Genomic DNA, 11522 nt, shown 5'->3' with positions numbered 1-11522 from the left:
ATTGACAGTGTGGGACCAAATGATTAATGCTTTCAATATCTCTATAACATAAGAAACATCTATTGACAAGACAGAAGCCTATTTTATTCAAATTGTCAATATTCAGTATTTTTCCATGAGCAATAGCCCACAAGAAACATTTGATATCAATTTTGGGTATTAGGCATTTAATCTAGATCCTTTTCCAACAAAAATTGTCCTTAGGTTCTTCAACAATGTTATTGTAGGTGGATTTTACCAAGAAAGCACTAGAAGGCTTATAACTCTACATCCATTCATCTTCCAGGTGAGGTGAAAAAGAGGAACAATCATCAAGCTAGGTAGCCTATTTTTGTACTTTTTTCCCTAATTTTTTATGGATCCAAATAATATACCTCCCCTTACTCCATTCAACTACCATGGTTAGATAAAACAAATGGAGATTCACTTGATGCACCAAGGGTTATATAGAGTGACCATGGGTATAGAGTGCAAATAAGAGAAAGTGGTTCAATTGGCATGTTGAGACTTTTGAGACATTATGTATGTCTATGTCTCCAAATATTCTATTTTATGTTAATCCGTGCACCACACCCAATTAGATCTAGACCACATTGGAGTTCTTGTTTGGGAAGCAAGATATATTGAGTGGATTTTAGTTGGAGAATGAGCTTACTAGCCTAAATTGTAAATGTTTTGATAACATATAAGGCTTCTTCATCAAATTGAAGTCTCTTATATTATAGTTGAATAGTTCAAAATTAGGTAGGAGGATTGTGAGTTGTTTCTTTCTATCCTTTCCATGCTCTATCCTAATTATTTAGTTTTTGCTTCTATATTTTAAGCCAATAAATATGACCTTTGTACTTGTTACACCATGTCTTCTCTTGATGAGCTTTCTTCTTAATTCACATAAGAGAAAACCATGTTGATATAGATGCTTAGATTGAAGTCTTTCAAATCATAGGCTCTTGTTGCTTCTCAGGGCACCACAAATAATAAGGATTCACATGGTAAATGTAAAAAATAGACACATGAGGATTCCAAGTCACATGAGTAGCCCAAGGACATAAAATCACATGATTCTTTAGATTCTTTGTCCTCTTCTAAGAAGTCATCATCAAATAAGGATAATTCAAATTATGCATATTACACTAAGATAGGAAACGATGAGCATCAATGTTATGGAAAGAAGATTGATGAGCTGAAGTGTCTTCTATAGAACCACAATACTTAGTCGCCTTCATTTAGGACATAGTCTTATGCCACTTTATGATCTAGACGTTCTTGTTCTTCTTCATTAGCATTAAGTGAAAACAATATGAAGTACCATACACTCTTTGCATCCACACATCAATAATCTAGGTGTCTTCTTGATTCAAGAGATTCACATCAAATGGAATCATCATAAGTTATGTTCTCATATTTTGAGAATCATTATTTTCTATGTATTTTGATGGGTAATAACACTTACATCAGTGTTAATGGGAGTGGTTCTATTAATTTTGATGGCAGTGCACTCAATAATGTTATTTGTGTTCCTCCATTATCTTCCAATCTCTCTTTTTTTTACCGATTACTCATAGTGGGACATGCAACTAGTTGAGTTCACCTCTAATTTAGTGCCCATTAGAGATGTGCATAGTAGAAAGCTTGTTGTAGTTGAAAAATTTAATAATTCATCTTGATTGTATGAGTTCTCACATTTTTCTCTCATTGAGTATGAACTTCCTTTGAGTGACCTTCTATCTCTCATGTATCAAGAATGGATAAGAAATCTGAGGAGAAATTTGGTCACTTGAAATTATTTGTGCTTCAGGCATCCACAATTTTTCTTAATACTTTTTTTGATCCTCCTCCACCTCCTACTTCTTTAGAGATTATTTCAATTCATCAAGTTGATTTCTCTCTGCTAGTCTCAATATAGTGGGATAAGTACTTGTCAGATATTGCAACATTGTTTGATACATCACACATTGCAAACATTAGGAACATAATTGAGGATATTGCATTCCTCTTTGATGGAAGTTTGAGTGTTCCTATAATCTCATCTTCAATTCTTATAGAGGTTTTTGATTAGAAATATTCATAGTATTTTTCATTTCCTTCAGTTGATTTGGTACCTTTTAATTTACATAGTTCAATAGTTGATAAGTTTTCCATGACACACATCATGAGACTATTCCTCTCGTCTCCATTTATGAAGTTATTTTAGCCTTGGAAATTTGATATGTTTCTTTTTAAGGGGAGGAATGTTGTTTTCTTCTCTTGGATCTTCATTTTTATTCATTCTTGAGCCTTTATCTTTGGCATTGAAAGTTCATCATTTGGAGGATATATTGTCTCTTCTTTTCTCTCGCATAGGAGGGATATTGATTGCAATTTTGTGATTTGTGACCAATTTAGTACTTGGAGGGCCACTTGGAGTCCTTCATCCTATTTACATGTAGTACCTTTTGTTAGAATTCATGAAATGTGATTCCCACAAGCCCAATTATCTTTTGTAAGAATACCTATCACACAATAAGAGAAAATTGAATAGCAAAGAGAATTGAAGACAATGAACAATAATTGAATGTATTGCTTTGAAATTGCTTGATTACAAAGAAGGATATGACATCCTTATAAAGAAATCTAACTCTAAAAATAGAAACCCTAAATGGTGGAGTCTACAAGATAGACTGAGAGTTAAAATAGAATGCATGAATCAGCCATGTATGCACAAAACGCATAATAGACTAATTAATGCATGAAACTCTCAAAATTCTAAACATAGTTTGCTTTTCCTAGTTTTCATTATGCATGGAGATAAATATTAATTAATTATTTATAATTAATTAATTAACTAAATGATAAATTATTTAGTAAATTAATGAAATTAAGTGAATAACTGCTATATAAATTATTTATTCTAACACCCCCCCTGAATGTACAATTGGGAGAGGCAAAGATATAGGAAAAACACATGCAAAGATGAATGCATGATGGGTCCTAGCCTAAAGCCTGATGAGGTACCCATGGAAAAACATGCAAGTTTCTTAGAAATAGAGCAAAGGAGAAAACCATGAATGGGAACAAAACTCCTCTCTAAAAGAGAAACAAAACAACAATCATGAAGAAATATGAAGCATGAAGAAGCTGCAAACACTATCGTAGAAAGATTGCTATGATGTTGAAAAAATAACCTTCGGAAATAGGAATGCATAAGTATTCCATCTCACTGACAATATATGGGTAAATGGTCTTGCATCTCCTAGTACATAGGAACAGGTACTGAATACATAGAACACTCCAACGCAAAATAAAGGAAGCATTAGCAACAATAGTAGTAACCCCTTCATAATGATCACAAGGGAGAGTAAGATAGGTACATTGAATCTGAATTCTATTCTCCATGATGCCAAAAAAAATAGAGATGTGTGCCAAAAAGTTGGAGCTCTGGTCACAAGAGGATATAATAGGGCTAGGAAGTCACTAATTAATTTGACAAGAAGAGGTAGTGAGATGGAAAGATATCTAAAAAAATGGATCTAAGATCTAGATAGGGCATTGAAACACCTTTTCGATGATATTTCATTTGCGAAAAATGGAGTCCGGATGCACAAGATATGCCCCCAAGAGCGCAAAATGCAACTTCTTGCATCACTAGGAAAAAAAATTTCAAAATTTTAAAATCAAAAAATTATACCTCTGTCTCTAGTTTGAGCTCAAAAAGAGCTTTCCAATGGTATATGGTTTGCCCAATTTTGATTCCGTATGACCAAGTTATGGCCAAAACAAAAAAAAAAACCCCTCTTTTAGGGCATAAAGAGTGTCAAAGAAGGGCCATGCATGCTGACTATACTATTGAAGTTAGCATGATGTTATGCTGATGTCAGTAGTGGAAAACTTTTGATGCAGGTACAAGTACGGTCATATAGATTTTTGAGCCTCAAAAAGTGTGCCAATGAAAAAATATGCCCCAGTTGCCCCTAATGCTGAAAATAAGCAAATTATATATCAAAATTCATGGAATCATCCTTCTGAATCCAACCATGAGGTCCTTTTGGGCCCAAAAATCTCCAAACTTTCAAGTACCCTCTGGAACAGAGAAAACCCCTTGAACTTTGAACCCTTGCAAAATGGACACTGTATATCAGATTTCAACAAAATGAAAGGTAGTCCTAACTTTATTGAGCCTTCTGGAAGTGATGGTGAGCTCCAAAATAACCCAAGATAAACAATTTGTTGTGTAAATGCAAATAATCTCCAAAAAAGTGAACAAGAATATTCAAATCTAGAGCTCTGATACCATGTTAGAATTCATAAAATGCGAATCCCACAAGCCTAGTTATCTTCTACAAGAATACCTATCACACAATAAGAGAAAATTGAACTACAAAGAGAATTGAAGACAATTAGCAATAACTGAATGTATTGGTTTGAAATTGCTTGATTACAAAGAAGGATATGAAATCCTTATAAAGAAATCTAACTCTAAATATAGAAACCCTAAATAGTGGAGTCTACAAGATAGACTGAGTGTTAAAATAGAATGCATGAATCATTCATGTATGCACAAAAAGCATAATAGACTAATTAATGCATAACTCTCGAATTCTAAACATAGTTTTCTTTTCCTAGTTTTTATTATGCATAAAGATAAATATTAATTAATTAATTAACTAAATAATAAATTATTTAGTGAATTAATGTAGTTAAGTGAATAATTAATATATAAATTATTTATTCCAACACCTTTTTGTTTCATTACATCTCTCATTTTTGGAGAGGAATTTTTTCCCATGTAGTTTTTCTCCATTTAGAGAGACCTCATTGGTGTTATCTACTTTGCTTTCTATTGGTTTGTACATGATTACCTAATTAGGCCTAATTTCTTACAACCATTGATTCATACATTTATATTATTTCTTTAGCTTATCCCTAAGTTAATCTTAAAGGGGGCTAAACTTAGGTACTTTTCATTATCTAGAGTTTTCTTTTCTAACATTAGTTCTAGATGTAGTTGAGCTTAATTTAGCCCTTACTTTGCATTGCTTTAGTTCTCTTCATTTAGCATTTTTTTTTTAAATAAGTAAATAGTTGCAGAGGGGTAGCACCCTTGTATTAATCAAAAAAGAGAATACAAGGCCTGATTCAGTGAGAGAGGTAGGGGGAAAGAACCAGGAAGAAAACACCCTACCTTAGGTCTATTCCTTAAACAAAGAAAAGCCAACAATGAAGGTTGGATGAGTACAAGACATCAGATACCAACCTCACAAAGGTAGATAATAGAGGCTTTAAAACAAAATAGACAATAACAATTTCAGAGAAGCTAGAGAGAACAATGACAATTAGAGTTAAAGGGAGTCTTCAGAAGCACTATCCACAAGAGCATGAGCCATATCCAGGACAATAGGGCATTCGATGCCATAGTTTGAGTGAGCTACCAATTCTACCTTCTCCCTAAGGAGTCAATAGTCATTTGGGAACCACTCCTCACCAAGCCCAAACCCCCAGTCATTACCAATCACCAAGTCTCCATTCTCCAAAATCCCAAAATCATCAGCACTCACTAGCTCTTCATCATGAAGAAATTATTCCCTTCATTCCGACATGAAGCCATTTTGGATGCCAGACACTTTAAGAAGGAATTCAATGTTCCTGGTAATGACAGGCCAGGTTGCTTGAAGAGTATCAAAGTCCAGGGAGTTAACAATCACAAGCTTCCAACCTCCACCCTGTTGCCTAAGGTCATATAGTAATTTTAGGGAAGCGGAATTTGTAGATTGGCATCAATATTACCCAATACAACATAAATCTCCCCCAAAAGGCAATGTTTAAACATCATTTGAGTTAACAATTTTTCTCTCTTCTTGCTAGTACCCATGTATAATACCATTGCAAAGAAAAACGTCAGGATATCAACATTGGCTCTATACCTGTGATAAGCCATATGGAATTCATTTCCTAGAATCCTCTTAAGGTTGTGGAGAATAAGAGGATGTCGAGAGAAGAGGACCTCCTATAGACATTTGTCCATGATTTCACCCAGGAAAGCCATCCGACGACAAGTAGCTTCAAGGAGAATTGGGATCTTCATAGCAAGTCACCAAGAAAAGAAAGCAACTATTTGATGGAAAAAAGAGGGCATTTCATTGTTAAATAGAAAGACATCAAACTAGAGAATACAACACCCTGCAAGTAGTTCATGCCAATTGAATACACACATGTGTCAAATGCTAGTGTCCAAACAACATCTAAGCCAAACCTCCTCAACTTAATGTCGACTGACTTTAACCATCAAGTGATTATAATGAAATATTGAAAGGATCTAGTCGTAACTAGATATTAATTAAAGTACACTTATATCCAATTGCCATAGGGCCCAAAGCGGTACAGATCAAAGCTGATGACAATGTGCCACATCTTAGTGACAAGAAGAAACCTTAAAAGGATATCAAGTCAGTCAGTCGGCCTATCTACTGGAAACCACACCCATTAGGTTGAGAAGGAGTAAAGTGACAACTGGGAAGAAATGGACTAGTTTGCACCACAACCGATGATTAATATAGAGAGAAACTTAATCAGAAGAAGAGAGAAGAGTGCAACTGACAAGAGACCCAACTAGAGAGAACCTCCCTCAATGAGATAGTGAGGATACCATGTCAACCAGTGGAGGTAATAATACGTCACCAACCAGCCCAACCGAGAACCATCATCTATAAGGAGCACACAATTGTTAGAAGCCATTCTCAAAAAAATCAATAGGAAACCATCATTGCTTGGTAGGATATGCATGCCATAACACTGGTGGAAGATCAGGGGGGGTCACTAATGGCTATTGCCAATTTAGAGAGTCTATTAGCCTCTCCATTACCTTCCCTATAGATGTGGCTAACTTGAAATTTACCAAAGGTACCTAACAACACCAGAATTGGTTGAAGCCACTGGTTACGGTGCTAACTAGGGATGTTATTACAACAACTTGCATTAACCACATTTAATGAGTCTCCCTCCAGATGAATTCTCTGCACCCCAAGCTCGTTCCCTAACTGAAGACCTCTTAAAGCTGCTCTGAATTCAACTTCATTGTTAGTAGCAACTCCAATCTTTTCTGAGATTTCTTTTATACAAAAACCATCGGAGTCCCTCAAAATACAACTAATACCACTTTGACCCGGATTTCCTGCAGAAGCACCATCAAAGTTTACCTTTCTCCACCCAAGATCTGGCACATCCCATTTCACCCCCCTCTTGGATTGACCTAATCCATAGGGGTTCCTAGGCCAAAAAGCTGTGGAATGAGTAGATTTAGAAGAGACAGCTTAATCTTACAATCCCAGTCTATGTACAAATTCTTCTTTAATGATTTGGATTGAGCAGCCTCATTCCATAGCTCAATCAGGTGGATCTCAACTTTCCCACAAAGAGACATTAAGCTCATCTCTTTACCCTAGAAGATTTTATGATTCCTTTCTTTCCAAATTTCCCAAATCAGAAGTGATGGTAGGACATTAAACAAATCAGAAAAAATAGCCTTTCCTACCAGTTTAGGCCATTGCAAAAACCACTTATCCAGCACTAATGGGAAGGGGCCAAATATTCTTAATTTTCCCATGAAATGCCACCAACAGTGGTTGGCTCTTAATTTTAGCATCACGGTTTCATTCGTCCATTATAAAGATTCATTCTGATTGTATCTCCAATCATTATTTATGCAACAATGTAGAATTCTTTGGTTGTTATAAAGCATACAATCTTTTCTTGATATCTTTTATGTGAGAGATGTTTTTCTTGCAGATAATTATTGGCTCCTCTAGTTAATCATCAAATTCTACATGGCATCAGGGAGTTAGATCTGTCAAGTTCCTATTCACATTCTTGAGGGATCCAACTTGAGGTGAATTTTTTGTGCACTTTGGGATAAAATGGAGGTTGGCATCACATCAATAGCATTGAAAAACCCTAATATTTATTGTTATTTAATCATAGTCTGAGTAGTTGAAAATTCAAGTCAAATTGGCTAAGGGAAAAAAACTAAGGCAAACTCTAGGGGTAGCTAAAAAATATAGGCAATTTGGAGAATAAGAGAGGTCACCATCATGGTTAGGAGGTCGAAGAACCCTAAAATTGCCTCCAATTTTTTAAAATTAGAGATTGAGGAGTTCTTTGCATCATTTTTCACAAAGTTTCCATTTAAAAAAAAATCTATTTTTGGAACGTTTCCATTTTTATAAATTTTTCATTTTAAGAAAGTTTTTATTTTTGAAAAAATATTTTTGGAAAGTTTTTTATTTTTGGAAACTTACTAATTTAGGAAAGTTCTTATTTTTGAAAATTTTATATTTTAGAAAATTTTAATTTTTGGGAACCCTTCAAGCCTTCCAAGCCCTAATTGAGATGCAATTGGTTTGATGTTCATTACATTGTCATACAAAGTAAAAATTGGGCAAACAATATGTCATAAAATAGATACTTCTGGCACTGATGTAATTCTCTAGTTGGTTTGATTGAGTTCTATACCGATTTTTTATATTAGGCCACCAAAGTTAACCTTTAGTTTTGTACTTCCAGGCCATATCTTGCACATTCAAACACCATTTTTGAATTCCATACATCATCACAAGCTCTTAGAGTATCCTCTTTATATCTCTTATATCTCAATTTCTTTTATATAGAATATTTATTAGGTGCTCATATATCTCGATCTTTTCCTTCTTGGGTTCCTTATTAAAAAACATGTGAATTATATATATTGTTGTATTAGTCTATTTCTATACACTCTTTTCTATTTTTTTATGGATCCAAATGATATAGACCCCCTTACTCCATTCAACTACCACGGTTGGAAAAACAAAGTGAGATTCACCCAATGCACTAAGGGTTATATAGAGTGACCATGGGTATAGAAGTTTAGCCTAAAGTTGTTGCTTATGGGGGCTTCATTGGCTAGGCAATATTATATCACATGCATTCATATTGGGGGGTTTAATATACGAAAAATGAGGATGCAATATATATCCTATCAGTGAAAATAGGGGGATTTTTAATTTAGGCGAAGAAAAAATACAATATTTGGTGAAAATAGGGGGGCTTTTAATTCAGATTGTGTACTGGGAGGGGGTGACAAAAAAAGAGTTTAGGGAAATATTTTTTAAAAATAGGGATATTCTTTAGTATGCCATGAATGTATGTGCTATAACCTAGGTTCACTAGGTGAAGCCCTCGTGTTGTTGCTAAGAAGAGAAAGTGGTTCAATAGGTGTGATGAGGCTTTTGAGACATTATGTGTGTCTATGACTCCAAATATTATCTTTCATGTTGAGTCTTTCACCATTCCCAGTTAGATCTAGACTACATCTAAGCTCCTATTTGGGAAGTGAGATGCATTGAGGGGTTTTTTAGTTGGAGAATGAGCTTATTGACTTGAATCATAATGATTTTGACAACATGTAAGATTTCTTCATCAAAATCAATTCTTTTAGATTATAGTTGAAGTTGTGTAAAATTAAGTAGGAGGAATCTAAGTTGATTCTTTTTATCCTTGCCAAGCTTTTTCCTAATTTTTTTTTTCTTATATAGTTTAAGCTAGCAAAGATGCCCTTGGTACTTGTTACACCTTGCCTTCCCTTGATGAGTTTTTTTCTCAATTCACACAAGAGAAAATTAAATTGATTCAGTTGGGTAGATTGATGTCTTCCAAATCATAGTTCCTTGTTGCTTCTTAGGGCACCACAAATAAGAAGGCTTCACATGGTAAAGGCAAGAAATATGTACACAACAATTCCAAGTCACATGAGCATCCCAAGGACACATGATCACATGCTTATTTTATTCTTCTTCCTCTTCCAAGAGTTCATCATCAAAGAATGATAAGTAGAAGTGTTCATATTACACTAAGATAGGACATGATGAGATGTTATACAAATAAGAGTGATCAGTTGACGCATCTTTTATAGATCCACAATAATCAATTGCCTTCATCTAGTACATCTTCTTCTACCACTTTATGATCTTGTCATGTAGTGAAGACAAGATAAAGGGCACTGCACTCTTTACATCCACACATCAATCATCTAGGTAGATTCTTGATTCAAGAGCTTCACATCATATGGCATCATTAGATAGTATATTTTCATCTTTTGAGCATCTTTATTTTCTAGATAGATTTTTGTGGGTAATAACACTTAACTTTATTGTAAAATAATAATATGTTATTGTTGTTCAAATTTAAAAATAACATATATTGTTAGAAATCTCAAAAGATGGGTAAAAATATGGTGGAAATTTTAGAAATACCTAGTTGATGAGGAGTAAACTTGATGATGACAAAGTTGAGAAATTTTTTTTGATAAAACAAAACACATAAAAAAGGAGGGAAATGTAGGAAAATCAAACTTCCAACCCTTAGCCTTGACATCCAAGCCTATTCACAAGCCTAAATGCACTAAATGTGTATGAGTTTCTTTAAAGTAATAGCCCATACAGGGTTTGTAGAGACAAAAGCGCATACACATTTTAGGTAAACAAGGGTTATTTTAACATACATACATTCTAATATATAGAAATACGTATGTATGTTTGTAATATGTGTATGTGTATGTATACATATATGTATATTTTTATATTTATATATAATATGTACATGTATAATATGTATATATATATATATATAATAGTAGAATATGTATGTATATGTATATAAAATCTGTATGTGTATGTATACATATATGTATGTAAAATATATGCATATATATTGTCTCTCAATATCTTATTATATTGTATTCATACCCTCTTTAAATCTCTCTCTCTCTCTCTCTCTCTCTCTCTCTCTCTCTCTCTCTCTCTCTCTCTCTCTCTCTCTCTCTCTCTCTCTCTCTCTCTTACGACCCCATATAGCCCGTAATGACATCATATAAGGTCCCTTAGCACACCATATGACCCTTTAAGAGCATATGATGTCCTAAGGGGTCATATGATGTTATAACACATGTGCGGCCCCATTAAGACCCCACATGACTATCAATGACATCATATGACTAGGCTAGTATTAACCATGTGACCCATTAAGAGAATATGATGTCCTAAGGGGTCATATGATGTTATAACACATGTGCGGCCCCATTAAGACCCCACATGACATCATATAGGATCCCTTAGCACACTATATGACCCATTAAAAGCATATGTTGTCCTAAGGGGTCATATGATGTTCTAACACATGTGCGGCCCCATTAAGACCCCACATGATTGTCAATGACACCATATGCTTAGGCCAGTAATAACCAGTACACAAGAGTAGGCCACTAAACTGATAAGAATCCTTCTAAATTAATTAGACATTAAGTAGTAGTGATGATGAATTTGTGCCCTTTGGCACAAAATATAGGATTATGACAAGGGAATAAAGGGATACTTTGATCTTGACATGGAAGAGGACCATTTGATAGAGTAGGAAGGGTGTTTGACACTTCATTTTGAATAGGACCATTTAAAAAGGTGGAAGAGGCATCATGATCTTTCTTAGGAAGTGGATTAGGAATGGGATTTGGAAGGATTCTT

The sequence above is a fragment of the Cryptomeria japonica genome, chromosome 1 (genome assembly GCF_030272615.1).
Source record: "Cryptomeria japonica chromosome 1, Sugi_1.0, whole genome shotgun sequence".
Classification (NCBI taxonomy): domain Eukaryota; kingdom Viridiplantae; phylum Streptophyta; class Pinopsida; order Cupressales; family Cupressaceae; genus Cryptomeria; species Cryptomeria japonica.
This window is presented reverse-complemented; position numbering follows the sequence as displayed.